This window comes from Coenobita brevimanus, chromosome 7 (assembly GCF_032717465.1).
Source record: "Coenobita brevimanus isolate Jiangsu-jjx chromosome 7, ASM3271746v2, whole genome shotgun sequence".
In the NCBI taxonomy this organism is placed as follows: Eukaryota; Metazoa; Arthropoda; class Malacostraca; order Decapoda; family Coenobitidae; genus Coenobita; species Coenobita brevimanus.
In genome coordinates this window covers 14383583-14392061 of record NC_136960.1, presented here as the reverse complement: position 1 = coordinate 14392061, position 8479 = coordinate 14383583, and positions in this window count along the sequence as shown.

Here is an 8479-nt window from a genome sequence, read left to right as displayed (position 1 = left end):
CGGACAAACCGGATAGGTAAACAATCAGGCAGGTACACAGCCACACAGGTACCTTCGTATAGCAAGAGAGAGAAATAATAAGATACCACGACTATCAAGTACTATTAGTATACGTCTGAGATGATGGACAACATCTGAGCTTTTAATCCATCCGGCAGATATCATGAGCCTAACACAACAGCAAAGCTTCTTACAAACCTTTCTGCATACTCAAAATCTGGATATGATAAATAATTCGACTCTTATTTTTAGCAGTAAGTGAGAGCTACCATATCAATGTTGGTCCCTGACTGAATAAGGTCAGACAATCAAACCAGGGATGACGAAACGGCAAGCTTAGCGAGGAACAGTCACAGGATTATAGAGTACTGGTGGCGTTGGTGGCGTTGCTCTTACAGGGAAATACTGTGGCTGTAAGTGATCTTCATGGGTTGAATTCCACCTTAGGTATAGGAATAGGCCTACGTGATTTCGGCAGCTTTTTCTTTTATTGTAACAAAAATCCCCCCCCCTCTCTCTCTCTCTCTCTCTCTCTCACACACACACACACACACACACACACACACACACGCAGGAGAGAGAGAGAGAGAGAGAGAGAGAGAGAGAGAGAGAGAAAGAGTTGAACAATTTGACATACTAAAATACAACGATCGACTGATACACCTGGAGACATAAACATAAACATTAAACTGGAGAAAAACAATATAAATAACAATGACCTAACCTTGCTGTGATGGGTGAGTCACTTGTAGGTGGGGGGTGAGGGAGGTGGCGGTGGGTGGAGGAATGTGGGTAAGAAGGTGACAGGAAGGAGAGGAGAGAGGGTTGGGGGTGGAGGGAAAAAGTGGAGGTATTAAACATGCTTAACATTGATTGTGCTGATGGAGAGGGTGGATGAGGGAGAGGATGGAAGAAGAAGGAAGATTAAAAGATATCTAATAAGGAAGGAGTTGAAGATGGAGAGAGAGAGAGAGACAGACAGACAGAGACATAAACAGAGACAGACAGACAGACAGACAGACAGAAGGACAATATTTCGGGGTAGAAAGGGAGTTTAGTCTGGGACTGGGGAAAGAAAAATCGGGAAATGGGAGTAAGTGAAAAATCAAGCAGCTTATATGGAAAGAAGACATGAAAGGGGAACAGAAAGAACAAAGGTAGGAATGGCGAGGAAATTTTACGTTTAACACTTATCATATTCACTTCCATCGCTATTTCAGCCTTACAGTTGTCTCATCCTAAGGTCCCCGTGCTAAGTTTATGATATTTTCCTCTATTACAAAAGATACATAAAAAAGGAACACTCCACCACTAGCTAATTATTGTTTTCTGGCTGACAACGATTGAGTAAATATTAGGGTCGAATGCTGATGCCTAAAATTGCAAAGTGGGATGCAGATCACATTTTTTTTTTTTTTTTTAGCACGTGATGATGATGGAGAGTATCTGGCCCTCCTATATGGCTGCTAGCTACATTCTGTAACATGGGATGCTGGCTAACATACCTAGTAACTGCGGGTGTTCCATAAATGGCCTTCAGTAAGTAGGGGTTTCCATTCCATTTTTCCACATACGGTTTAAGCATACCACAAATGAAAAAAAGCATTGGTCCGTCCGCGTGTCCTGCATTGTGCTTATCGAGTCTGCCCTTACAGTTGCCTCAATGTTACTGTTTTTCCTCGTGTGGTCAGCAATAGTAGTAGCAATGGTACGAGGAAGAGGAGGAGGAGGAGGAGGAGGAGGAAGGGGAGGAGGAGGAGGAGGAGGAAGAGGAGGAGGAGGAAAGAAAAAAAAATGAACGAGGAAGAATAAAAGAGCAAGAGAAAGCCGGAAAAGGAGGGTCGGAAGTTGAGCAAAGATAAAAAATATGAAAGGTGAAAGCGAATAAGAAAAAAAATAAGGCGAAAGGAAGACAAAGAGAAAAAAGGATGAATTCTGGAATGAGACATGGAAGACGATCACAGAAAAAGAAGAAAAAGAACTAGGAAGAGCAAGAAAGAATGGAATTGGAGAAGGAAACGGTAAAGAAAATATACCAGGTTACATTTGGTCTGCTCTTGCGATTATTTACACACCTTATGCTGCCCCTTCTTTGTCTTGGAGTTTAAACCTTTATCTCGAGTGTACAGTCAAATAGAAAAGTCCGTTCGCCTCTCCTGCCTCTCTTTCTCCTCTGGATTCAAAGACGCTCGAATATGACGTAGTGAAATGCAGATGATCCTCCTTCTGATAGTGATTCTGCACTTTGGTCTCACTGAAGCATCTTTGAACCCACGATCTTTTGTATTTGACTGTACCTGTCTTCGCCACCAGGTAATGTAGTGGAGGCGGTGCAGAGGTCGGTGGTGATAGATAGTGGCAGGGTCCAATATTTACCCCCTGACCTCCACGCACCCACTCATCCCCCCGGCCAGCTAGCTACCCCGCCAACTCCTGTTGCCCGGTAATATGACCACATCACGCTCTTCTCCCATCCCTTTTCCTTCACCACCTTCAACTCGTGTCAACACCCGCATCAGATACTGGTTTTCAACCCAGGATTATATCTCAATAAACTTATCCTTTATGAAACAGAGTTAACGCGAGATATAGTTTTTTTTTTTTTTTCTTTTTCTAAGAATGATGGAGTGGCATTTTAAACTCGGTAGTAAGAATTAATGTATTTTGTTTTTAATGTGTCCGACTCTGGGCAAAGGCATCAGGGCCTATTTCTCTGGGGCAGTTGCCTATCCCAAAGCCCAGTAGTCCTCCTACACCTCCACATGTCACCACTTTGGCGCTAACACCCACCGTCCATATTGAATACATGCTAGGGCTGTCTCATATAGGATTGGTGTACTGTTATTAGCGAGGGTACTTTTACAACATGTCGGCGGGTCTTCTGGTAGACCAGGAAACTCTGCTTTAATGAAATTCAAATCCTTAAACTGTTCCCTTCCCCACCCGGAATTCGTACCTGGGTCCAGTAGGACTGCAAGCCGCCTCTCATCAGCGTGGCTGCGATCTGTTTACCGTATACTCGTATGCCCGCTGTGGAGCGAAGCAGAAGTGGGAGGTAGGAGGCCAGGCAAGACGGAGTGAAGGTGTGGTACTCGCTATCACATGATTGATGCAAAACATGGTACGGTAAGTAGATGAATAAGAAGTGTGACAGGAAGAGGATCACTGTAAGAGAAGTGAGGAAAAAGGATGGAGTAAAGAAGAAGACTCAAGACAAGGATTTTCTTATGAAGCGTATGGCCACGAGAGGAAAAAAAAAAACTGAATACAGGAAAAGGGAGAAAAAGGAAGTACGAAAAAGAGAAAGAAGTTTGAGTGGAGGTATAATACTGAGGGAAACAGAGGAAAGGCGTGAAAGCATAGAAGGCAGAACAAAATAAATGAAAAAGAACCCCACCCTCTAATATACACAAACCTGAGTCTTTCAACAGTTTTCCAGAAACGATAATGAGATGTGAAATTTTACTCGAAGATGTTTCACCACTTTACATGCCCACTCTTGATTAGTTCTTTCACTATCATATTTTCTCCTTTTGCTGGATCACTGGACTCTCCTGCAAGTGGAAAACGGGGCAGGATGATGATGATGATGATAATCGATAATAATAATGATGATGGTTGGTGATGACTGATAATTGACGACGACGACGACGACGACGACGATGGTGATGATGATGATGATGATGATGAATCCCTGACTTGACATATGGACTGACCGTACTGTTAAGCGCTGCTCAGAGAAACATATCTTCATAGTTTCACCGTGCACTACCACCAGCAATACAGCCAACACACACCACATCACATAAGACTAAGTTACTGTTCTAATGCCTGATCCGTGTGTGGGAAACAATTGTACACATGTATTTCTCAACCCGTATAACTGTAGCCTATGCTGGGTATCTTCAGGTTATACAAGAGAAAACGTATTAGAAAAAGTCACCAGAATAAAACCAAGCATTTCTCTGGGGCAGTTGCCTATCCCAAAGCCCAGTAGTCCTCCTACACCTCCACATGTCACCACTTTGGCGCTAACACCCACCGTCCATATTGAATACATGCTAGGGCTGTCTCATATAGGATTGGTGTACTGTTATTAGCGAGGGTACTTTTACAACATGTCGGCGGGTCTTCTGGTAGACCAGGAAACTCTGCTTTAATGAAATTCAAATCCTTAAACTGTTCCCTTCCCCACCCGGAATTCGTACCTGGGTCCAGTAGGACTGCAAGCCGCCTCTCATCAGCGTGGCTGCGATCTGTTTACCGTATACTCGTATGCCCGCTGTGGAGCGAAGCAGAAGTGGGAGGTAGGAGGCCAGGCAAGACGGAGTGAAGGTGTGGTACTCGCTATCACATGATTGATGCAAAACATGGTACGGTAAGTAGATGAATAAGAAGTGTGACAGGAAGAGGATCACTGTAAGAGAAGTGTGGAAATAGGATGGATTAAAGAAGAAGACTCAAGACAAGGATTTTCTTATGAAGCGTATGGCCACGAGAGGAAAAAAAAAAAAAACTGAATACAGGAAAAGGGAGCAAATGGACGTACGAACAAGAGAAAGAAGTTTGAGTGGAGGGATAATACTGAGGGAAACAGAGGCAAGGCGTGAAAGCATCGAAGGCAGAACAAAATAAATGAAAAAGAACCCCACCCTCTAATATACACAAACCTGAGTCTTTCAACAGTTTTCCAGAAACGATAATGAGATGTGAAATTTTACTCGAAGATGTTTCACCACTTTACATGCCCACTCTTGATTAGTTCTTTCACTATCATATTTTCTCCTTTTGCTGGATCACTGGACTCTCCTGCAAGTGGAAAACGGGGCAGGATGATGATGATGATGATAATCGATAATAATAATGATGATGGTTGGTGATGACTGATAATTGACGACGACGACGACGACGACGACGATGGTGATGATGATGATGATGATGATGAATCCCTGACTTGACATATGGACTGACCGTACTGTTAAGCGCTGCTCAGAGAAACATATCTTCATAGTTTCACCGTGCACTACCACCAGCAATACAGCCAACACACACCACATCACATAAGACTAAGTTACTGTTCTAATGCCTGATCCGTGTGTGGGAAACAATTGTACACATGTATTTCTCAACCCGTATAACTGTAGCCTATGCTGGGTATCTTCAGGTTATACAAGAGAAAACGTATTAGAAAAAGTCACCAGAATAAAACCAAGCATTTCTCTGGGGCAGTTGCCTATCCCAAAGCCCAGTAGTCCTCCTACACCTCCACATGTCACCACTTTGGCGCTAACACCCACCGTCCATATTGAATACATGCTAGGGCTGTCTCATATAGGATTGGTGTACTGTTATTAGCGAGGGTACTTTTACAACATGTCGGCGGGTCTTCTGGTAGACCAGGAAACTCTGCTTTAATGAAATTCAAATCCTTAAACTGTTCCCTTCCCCACCCGGAATTCGTACCTGGGTCCAGTAGGACTGCAAGCCGCCTCTCATCAGCGTGGCTGCGATCTGTTTACCGTATACTCGTATGCCCGCTGTGGAGCGAAGCAGAAGTGGGAGGTAGGAGGCCAGGCAAGACGGAGTGAAGGTGTGGTACTCGCTATCACATGATTGATGCAAAACATGGTACGGTAAGTAGATGAATAAGAAGTGTGACAGGAAGAGGATCACTGTAAGAGAAGTGAGGAAAAAGGATGGAGTAAAGAAGAAGACTCAAGACAAGGATTTTCTTATGAAGCGTATGGCCACGAGAGGAAAAAAAAAAAAAAACTGAATACAGGAAAAGGGAGAAAAAGGAAGTACGAAAAAGAGAAAGAAGTTTGAGTGGAGGTATAATACTGAGGGAAACAGAGGAAAGGCGTGAAAGCATAGAAGGCAGAACAAAATAAATGAAAAAGAACCCCACCCTCTAATATACACAAACCTGAGTCTTTCAACAGTTTTCCAGAAACGATAATGAGATGTGAAATTTTACTCGAAGATGTTTCACCACTTTACATGCCCACTCTTGATTAGTTCTTTCACTATCATATTTTCTCCTTTTGCTGGATCACTGGACTCTCCTGCAAGTGGAAAACGGGGCAGGATGATGATGATGATGATAATCGATAATAATAATGATGATGGTTGGTGATGACTGATAATTGACGACGACGACGACGACGACGACGACGATGGTGATGATGATGATGATGATGATGAATCCCTGACTTGACATATGGACTGACTGTACTGTTAAGCGCTGCTCAGAGAAACATATCTTCATAGTTTCACCGTGCACTACCACCAGCAATACAGCCAACACACACCACATCACATAAGACTAAGTTACTGTTCTAATGCCTGATCCGTGTGTGGGAAACAATTGTACACATGTATTTCTCAACCCGTATAACTGTAGCCTATGCTGGGTATCTTCAGGTTATACAAGAGAAAACGTATTAGAAAAAGTCACCAGAATAAAACCAAGCATTCACGAGAGAGTTAACTGCTCAATAGCGTTACTTTCCTGGCCATTTTGAGGTTATACTGTATCAATGTTTAGTACTTAAGAAGTCTTGAATTTTAACTCTATCCATTCATCTACCTCCATCTTCTCCTTCTACTATATCATCCTTTCTTTGACTTTATTTAGTACTCTCTCTCTCTCTCTCTCTCTCTCTCTCTCTCTCTCTCTCTCTCTCTCTCTCTCTCTCTCTCTCTCTCGTGCCTGCCTCACCCCCGGAGTCAGGTGTCAGTGGGGCGTGAGGAAAGAGAGATTCAGAGTCAGTTAATGGAGAGATGATGAGATGTTTTTGTCACTAATGTGTGTGTGTGTGTGTGTGTGTGTGTGTGTGTGTGTGTGTGTGATGGTAACTATACATGTCTGTTGCCCTAAATGATATGCGATTACGTTATCTTTCAGGGTAAGTCCACACGCGTCCTCGAACATGTGTTGACAACACAGCTGGCAACATGTTTGGATACATGTATTCAGCAGTAGGCTATTTAGACAGATGTATGCAAACACGTTTCAATGCAGCTTTGAAATTTTTGGCAGCAAAGGTGATGCGGTAAGTGTGTCTGTACGAGGCAGTTGAGACTTTATCATGATGTTGCCAACATGATTTGAACGCTGCTGTTCCCAGCATGTTTGCCACGTGTTTGTTACTGTGTTGTTTACATGCTGCCAGCACATGTTCCAGCAAGCGTGTGGATGCACTCTTATGTTGCTTCTTTATCCTACGTGTGTGTTTGTTGTGTAATCAAACTTACGTGTGTGCTTTTTCACATACACTGAGAATACGCCAGTCTCTGATATTCCACCACACATTTTGTTTTACTTATGGAATATATGATGGGGCCAGTTATGTGACCTTGACGGGGAGCTCACAAATGATCTGACACATGCCACGAATATAGACTGGAGGGAGGTGAGTTCAGTTCATCAGTATAAAAATCGTACATAAACAAAACCAATGAAAAGCATATCTAAATGCAACAAATATTTTGAAATATGTCCAATAATGGTATATATCAAGATTATTCTAATCTTTTTTCCAAGTTCATACTGGGTAGGGTGATTCAAGGCACCAATCCCTGTATACAGTAGTAGGAAGTACAAGGATGCTTGTACGAAGATGATAAGCGATGTACTACATCGACCCACAAGGAATGTAGGTGTATTTTTCCCCTATGTTTCCGTGGACAATCAAACAGATATAGGGTAGGATAGGAAAACAAAATTCACAAATTGACACAGACCTGTACCTAGGAAAAAAATTACACATTCACGTACAAAAACAGAGAAAAAATTATAAACGCTTGGACGGGAAGGGTATATCACATTCACCCTCACCTCAGTTCCCTTCCACCTTACCCACCCCGCGGCCAGTGCAGGTCCCGTTACCACATCGCACTCCACCCACCTGCACTGTGTTGATGGCTGGTGGTTTAATACTGCTGTGGGTGGGTAGGGTGGGAGGGGTGTAAATGCTGCTTAGAAATAAAGTAGCGTGATTTCTGAATAGTCAAAAGCAATCTCACCCACACTTTCACCCTCTCAATCAACAATCTCTCCAGTCACATCCAGCGGCACAAGTGAAAAAGACGTACTATGCAAGAACTGTCATGTAAATGCTATAGTAAAAGACGACTGTCGCTGCCAAGCACCAGCTTTGCCTGTATTAACATTTCCAGCAAGGTCACTGGCTACCTCACGAAGCAGGCAGGCAAGGAGGGTGGTAGGGGCAGGTAGGTATGCAGGCAGGAAAACCGGCAGAGAGGTAAGAGGAGAGGCACGCAGGTAGCATAATTAAGAATCAGGTGTGCGTTACTGTCTTGCCGAAAGACAGGAAAGATGGTAGGGATGCAGGTAGGATGGCTGATGATGGAGTGGTAGAAGTGGGGGGATGGAGACTAGCTTTTTGTAGCAGTACTGTGTTGTGGTAGTTGGGATGGTGGTGGTACGCTATGTTGTGGATAGTGGAGGTCGTTG